The sequence below is a fragment of the Lingula anatina genome, chromosome 9 (assembly GCF_051362555.1).
Source record: "Lingula anatina isolate TDL-2025a chromosome 9, LinAna3.0, whole genome shotgun sequence".
Taxonomy (NCBI): domain Eukaryota; kingdom Metazoa; phylum Brachiopoda; class Lingulata; order Lingulida; family Lingulidae; genus Lingula; species Lingula anatina.
In genome coordinates this window covers 17,258,556-17,267,038 of record NC_141775.1, presented here as the reverse complement: position 1 = coordinate 17,267,038, position 8,483 = coordinate 17,258,556, and positions in this window count along the sequence as shown.

Here is an 8,483-nt window from a genome sequence, read left to right as displayed (position 1 = left end):
CTGACAAATGACACATGACGTTACACTGACACTTGACACTGATACTTGGAACTGACACGTGACACTGACGCGGGACACTGACACGTGACAAGGGACACATGACACTTATACTTGGAACTGACACACGACTCCGACACGTGAGGTGACATTGCCAAAGACCATTGCCATTTTTCTTCTGTAAAATCCATTAATGTTGATAACAATGTAAGGAAGAAGCAAACGATAAATAAATAATAAATAAATAAATAAATAAATAAATAAATAAATAAATAAATTAATTAATTAATTAATAAACCCTACTGCCGCCGCTCTTTGTAACACCTGGCTTTGATTAGTGCTCCTCTGAGACAGTCAGACATCCGCTGTAATATCTTCAAACACTTAATACCTCCAAACATCGCTACCTTGTGTTCTCTGAACATAAGTTATCAACGCATGAATAAAGGAAAGATGGAAAGCAGGAAATGGGAATTACATTTGGTCCGACAATAATGTCTATTTCTACTTCTAAATCGAATTAAATCTATGTCAGAAAATGGGAAAGTTGGTTCGAAACCAAGGTAGGAGTCAATCACGATCTTCCGCTGATGGCACTTATAGCTTGTGTTTCTTTTTTAGGGAAATGCATTTTATGCCTAGCTGCACATTGCTAAACATTGAACTTTCAAAGTACACATAAGGAAGATTTTCTCAGACACAGTACTTAGTCTGGCAATTCCTGAAGGTATACAGAGTCTAGTCCCACTTGTACCTCACTGCAAGCCTTTTACCAGATACAGGGAGTACATACACCACCAGACGTCAGGGTGTGACGGAAAGGTAGTCCGCTAGGAACCGTAGTCCGTTCTCCATTACTTTGTACAGGCGACCATTATCCATTATACTTACTCCAATACTCGGACTAACCCTAACCTGTACTAATCATATGGGAACCTGGACTTCCATTCCTAGGACTACAATTCCTGTCACACCGCTAACCCACAGTGACCTTTAGACTAAGGGCCCATTCCCATTGGAACTGTCGTTCTATGGAGAGCAATCCACCCCAGCGGGGACTCTCACTGAATGCTATAGATTAACACGCCTCCTCCTGTTTCTAACGTGCTCGTATAATCAGCAGCTTATCTGTATTCTGCTCAACACTAATTTTAATTGGGAAGAAGCTCTCAGATATATACGGTTAATATTCAGAAATTTCCAACGGCTGTCATATTCCAATACTTTATTTGATTTCTTTCAAGATTCAATAGTTTAAGTCTTAGGATTAGAGTATATTTAAGAGTAACAAAGCGAATCGTATTTAACTCCTCCAACTATCTGTTTCATATGTAACAAAGAGACTTATATTTAGAATACGACCGTTCAGTCCCGTTAGGTCAGCTAGCACCATACTTTATTAAGTTAACATTTGCCTGCTTCCAAGACAACCCTATATCTCTAGACAATATGGAACGCTGATGTGATTATTTGCTCTAAGAGTGGAGAAGAGGTCAAAATGTAGTCAGCGTGTTAACATATAATAGATTTAAAGCTACTTGCAAAGGCTTGGCCACTTTTCTTGAATAATGTGAACTACAGCGACCCCTTCGAACCTCTTCATCAACAGAAATAGTAAATTTAAATGTAAATAATCTAAATCCTAACGACACATTGGAAAATTATAATAACAATTATAACTAATATTCGTTTCTGATATTTGAAAACCGATCACTTCTTTGTTATAGATTTCGCATAACTCAAATTATTGTTTTTCTCATACAATTCTGACGGACCACATCATTTTATTGATATTAAGAGAAATAAAAATTTATATCTGCATCTTCCACGTGCTCTCCGCCCCCTAGGTATCTGCGTGCTGTACAGCCTGCTGTAAATGGAAGAGACACTTCCATGGCAACCGCCATTAGTGAGGACACACGCCGTGTTGTAATCCTTCCTAACCAGAGCAATTACAAAGATGGAACGCAGCGTTCTCCCTTAAGACATCCAAGTCCACCCACGCGACCCATCTGAGGCAATTTTAACAGCGACGAGGGATTGAAAAATAATGGGCAATGACAGTTTACCCGAGTGGTCTAATAGCACCTGGAAGTGGCGTGATCATATTTTCTTCAGCCACTGAAAGTGACATCCATCTCGTCTGGACCGCAAGACTAAAGTGCACTTTTGCTCTTTATGTGTTTAAATAACTGTAAATGTGAACTTAGGGCCTGATGTCACGTGAAAAGGGAGACAACACGTTGTAACCGGAATGAATTATTTTACCCATGTCAAACAACACACTAACGACCACTGATGTTGTCGGGTTCGTACTTGGTAATGTAAGCGATGCACCCCTACGCAGAAACAAGTGCGAACTTAAACCTTTGAACTTGCGTTGAGTCTTGGGTAAAATGTCCCTATTGTGTCCTAGTCTCTGACCCATGTGCGATATCATTCCTATGTCGCTGACTGGAAGTGCTTTCAATTTTAACCTTCGATTATTATTAATCAGCGGGGAAACACTATTACTTTGACTTCATTTTCCGCTCAGTGTAATGGCACGCGTGCACGTAGAAGCGTTGTTCGGCAATCAAATTAAATAAAGACTAAGGACAGAGAACGATAAGTGCACTGCCTGTGTCCGCCGAGCCAGATATTTGACTGAAATATTGTGCGCCAGTAGGCTGAGACCACACCCTGACTCAGGCATACAGTATGAACCCATGGGGCGTCTGTGGGGAGGGGTACGTTTAGCTAAGGCAAGGCCTGTATTTTTATTTATTTATTTATTTTTATTAATTTATTTTAAATGCCTGCGTCTGCGCGAGACTAAATACGGGTTATTAGGCAGTGGTTTCTCTTCATTGGCGAATTCGCAAAATTCATTCTGATGCAATCTGGACCATTTACAAGATATAGATCGGTCTCTCCTCTTTATTCCACGATGTACGGGTTCAGATAAGTTAGAGAACACTGGATTACGATATATTAATTACATTCACCATCAGCGCTAATACGTAAGCTTTTTTTTCTGCTTAACGTAAAGCTTGCCTGCAAATAAATTTCCCTGCACTAAATGTATCATTAGTGTTATCAGATCCAGGGGAAGGGTTAGTGAAGATAGGATTAGAGAAAGCTTTTAAAGTAGGAAAATATTTCCCCTAAGTGACCGACGCACTGCTTGGAAGCTCCACATCGAGTAATTTTCTGGACTTTTTTTATCCACATAAGAAGTATAAATCCGCCAAAGGAGGCTGGCATACGTCATACTTCCAAAATTACTTCTGACAACAGAGTATAGCATAATATTGTAAGATTAGTAGCACTTCCAGGTTTGCTACATTTTGTTGGCATAAACCAACAGTGTTCTAATACAGCAAATCAGAAGATATCTCAACACACGAGCAGGAGGCGTGCACTTCAGACAACATCATACAGCTTCTGCGAAAAAGGATCAACAAGGATCGAATTATTTGTCAATTTTCCTCAGCTATCTTTTGATCCTTAATCAAAACAGAATCCCTCGGCGAGCACAAGGCTATATGGACCTTCAATCCTGATTTGTTTTCAAATCACACCGGCTTGCGGGCCGTCCTCCCATGGCGTGAGTGTTATGATTATTACTGAATACCCCACCGTTCCCAGAAATTGCAAAAAATCCATAAATGTCATGGCATTCTGGAAACGGTGATGGATAATCAAGGATGTGGTCGTCTTTTATTCAATAGAACATATGGTGATAATAATACGCCTGCAAGTCAAAATTTACCAAACCATTGCAACAGTGGTCTAAAGAGCTAAAAACAGCGTCCAAATGACCAACGCTGCTACAATTGTCTGTCAGTTGTATTGGATTCAATATCTACACAAAGACGCGTGCCATCTCGTGACAATCGTCATGAGAGAGAGAGGGAGAGAGAGAGAGAGAGAGAGAGACCGTTATTCAATGATATTCAATGATATTAGTTATAATATAGGCTATACTGGTATGTTCCAATGAAAAACGTCGTCTCCAGAAGTTCTCCATTAGCGACATTCCACTTGTAAGGTGGAAAGTAACGTGGAATCTACTGTGTGCAATTTTGCAACTTCTATAAATGATCATTAAATATCAGCCATCATTATCTTTAAAAAAATAAAGTAAATAAAAAAGTCAAAAGTAAATATACATGTGTACTAGTATCATGTCCCTGTCGGCGGTGAGTACCAAGTGTCCACACACTGGACAATAGAAGTGTCACCCCTACTGAACCAATACTTGGGGGGAGATAAATGACTCTGGAATGACATGCTCCTGGTATCATTTTATTACCATCAAATTTCACAAAAGAAACGGCTCTGACTGAATAATTCAACTGTATCGATATTCTGACAGTCTTCTTGCCTCTTCAGGTTAATAACTTTGATTACTCTGATTCAGGGGGTGACACTTCTATTGTCCAGTGTGTGTAGCTGGAGATCGCAGCAGTGAATCAAAGAGCATCTATTTTGAAATGTACTTTCTGAACTGTGGTCATTTTCTGGCTGCAGCCACAATACCCGTAAATAGCCAACACTAAGTATCGCCAAGGGACTACATGGGCTTCGTCGAAACCTTCAGCACCAACGCTTTCAGGGTAGCTAATGTGGCATGACTAAAAGTTTGACCCTAACCCAAATTACCATGTGTTGCCAAGAAAAAAATCTTTACACACATTTGCTGGACACCAGGTTTTGACACACCCTGCTTAAAGACCATGGCGAAGGGTACGTGTCAGGCAAAGAGAAGACCATACTTTGACAGGGATAGCTTTGTACACTTTGTACACATGCTCTCTGTACTTCGACTAACCCTAACTCGTACTATCCCTGTCACACCAATACGCGGTTAAGTTCTGAGTTGATCTATAAATTATATTTTAAGATTCGTTCCGTGGTAAAACGTGAATTGTTGGAGGGGGGGGGGGCTTAGGGTCTCAGCGTTATATTCTTCTGAGGCTCATTCTGGTCTTTGCCACCCACCTAACTACTGTACTTTACTCACCCTGTCCAAGTTTGCAACTTGGCTTCATTTGTATACATATGGCTCGCTTTAATGAAGGACAATGCTTAAAAGTCAAGCAGTGTGACAGGAATGTTAGTCCGCTTGGAACCCTAGTCCGCTTCCCATTACTGTGTACAGGTGACATTTCGTCCCATATACTAACCCCAATATTCCAACTAGCCCTAACCTGTACTAATCATATGGGAGCCCGGACTTCCATTCTTAAGACTTTAACATACATGTCACACTGCACCCCACTGTTAAGGAGTTATTGGAAAATAACACACACTTCAAGGTGTTTCCCTGCACTTCCATGACCAACAAGGTGAGACGAGCGCTGTTTCCCCCCTTTTACCTTGAATAGATTACAGTAACAAAACAAACCAAATTAACAGCCAGTACATTAAGGCAACAAGGTGATAATCGACCACCCAACAGCTAAAAGTCATTGAAACAACGCCGGAGTGTCTGATAGCTCGGTAACCCAATGCTAATATTGGCCCCAAGTAACATTCATAATGTAGCTGGGTTTTTAAACTTAAATGTTCCATTAGCGTTTCTTCTATACGGTTGGTTTGGTAATCTCTCCTCGTCCAAAAATAGGTTAACATCAGCAAACATAACAACAACAACAATAATAGTAATAATTAACTACACACAATGGACAATAGAAGTGTTACCCCCTGAATCAGAGAAATCAAAGTAGGTAGATCTTGAGTAGTTACAATGCTTGGTCTACTTATAATGTGACTAATGAGCATAAAACCGCTGTACCATGGAATTGTATTGTTGGTCTTTTTGCGTAATTTGATGTTAACTTGCCAGAGTCATTTATCTCCCCCAAAGTATTGGTTCAGTAGGGGTGACACTTCTATTGTCCAGTGTGTGTACTTTGCAACTATGAATGTTACCTTAAAGTGTCCTCTTGTAATGTCACCATTTCATCAAAATACTTCATGAATTGACGGCACACCTATGTATTTCTATAGCAATTATTGAGTCAATTGGCCACTTATCTACCCATGTTATATATACGTATAATTGGATTTTTTTCTTTCAAGATCAATAACATGGGTAAGATGCTTTATCCAGAAAATGTGAGAAAAAAAGAAAGGTCGTTTTCCCGGCAATTTATACCGGACGTTCAAATTCATGGCGACGTGAACAAGCTGCGATGCCGGCAGACGACATGGAGACTGTTACATTTCTATGAAAGCAATTAACCCGGGTTAAATGAACCTCAAAGATACAAATAGTTTCGTGTTACCAAAACAGGTGTTGGATTGCAAATTAATTGCCAGCCATTAGCATAAGAAAGTAAGATCGTTGCAAATGAATCAGAAGGATGGCCTCTTAATCACCATTGATTCAATATGTCCTCCTGGGGTTGCCATGCAAATATCTGTTATACGCTTCAATGCACACGCTTTATATTTGAACATGAGCTCTTTTCAGTTGTCGTGTAGGTAGATGAGGAAATCTAAATGTCAATTGTAAAAAGAGCTCAGTAAATACTGTGTACAGAGAAAGTTTTTTTTCACCACTCTGTCTCTGATAGGCTTTTATCATTTACTTTCCGGTGTTTGCATAATCGGCGATGTTTCTGGGAAAACGAGTTTCCATCGCGGCGTCCTATTCCACGCGTTTGTTTGCCAAACATCCGACAACCAGGCAGCAACATGAATAGCAAATCGATCAAATCAATACCTAATATATACTTTATGTACAGAATGGAATGTTCGGCAAAGAAGACTTTATAACAATGTATTACTAAGTTCCAGAGGCGTTGTTATATGCTGCTCTTAAGTCAAACGAATGCTATCACAATATTATAATTATAATTATTATTATTATTAGCATTGTTGTTTAAATTTAGCCTAAAATCCAATTGTCAATTGGATAAGGATTTCAGCCATTGGTCCATCGGAACGCAGCTTTTTTGGTGATTATTCCATGTGCAATCATTTTCACACATTTGACAAGCCGTTGGTCACGGCAGGCAGCAAAATGTAGGTCTCTTTTTTAAGTAAAAGAGACGTTGAGGTTCGTATGGGGGATTTCTTGGACAATGGAGGGTACAATTCAAATGCAGTTCACTGCAGGGCAAATCCAGTTGGAATCTTCTGGTTAGACTACATTATACATATAGCTATTAGTTTCTGTAAAATACGGGGTTCGCGGTCTCTTTTGCAACAGTGGCATTTCTAAAAACAAACCTTCTCTACAAACACCTCGTTTCAAACTCACAACCAAACTCCGGCTGACACATAAGCAGGGCAGTCACGTGACCAAGACATCATGTGATCACATCATGTGACCAAGACATCATGTGATCACATCATGTGATCAAGACCCTGTAGTGAAGTGTCCAAATAGAAAGCACGTCAGGTGTCTTTAGAATCGATTCACCTCTTTTATTATGAATAACGTTTTTTTTAACTTCACCAACAGTTCAGTCTCCTCTGGTTATGTTATGACATAAGACTAAGGTTTAATATTTAACTACACTTACTACTTTGTCTCTTTATGTGCCAGCCAAATCACAGTTATGCCCAGGAGAGAAAACTGTAGGCTGTAGACTTTGCTAGACCATCTGAAATTTTATTCTTGACCTCAAACAAACTCCACGGCGTTAAAATGTGTATTAACTGTAACACTACGTTTCTCCCGGATTGAAAGAACTTAAAATTCCATTGCGATGCATTTAGGTTTGCTATGTCAGTGGCCGGTTTAGGGGGTGTCGGGGGGGGGGGTCTTTTCACCAAATCACACCAATAGCCCCCTCTTGCTATTAGAATTTTGAAGAGCTAATACATAACTCTTAACTGTACCAAACGACACACCAAGGCGGCAAAGGTCGCCCTCGCATCGGAAGCATGTCATCCTTTTTAAAAAAACTGCACCCCCTCCCCCATGCAAATAATCCTGGGTCCGCCCCTGCTTTGTTCCCGTTGAACCCATGTTCCGAGTGTGACAGATGGTCTGACTGCCTTCAAAGGACATGTATAGATCGCCAATTCACCATAACTGGACTTAGACACATTGGGCAATCACCATATTTGGACAAAAACGGATGAAAACGTCCCCTTATTTAGACATGGAATTATCGCTGCTACATTGGAATTCAACAATGGACTTATCGGCACTTTGGTTCGACCCTCAATCAAGACGTCAGAGCAATGCCCCCCAGTGGAACGACATCTACTGATCAAGGCTCTCGTGTACTTAAGACAAGATGGATTGAGTAGGGCCCTGTCTCGCTCTAATGAACCAGAACAAATAGAGACTAACAGGGAATTGCTGAGCGGCACTTTAAAGCTGTGGAGGAACAATTTATCAAGAATATTGACCGTATTCGTTATGGGAGTTTAACCCAGTGTTACCGATGATAAAAATGGCGAGGTCACTTCTCAACTACAACAGCTTCCATGTGTTCATATTAGATTCAACCAGATATGGCACCTTTGTCAACATTATT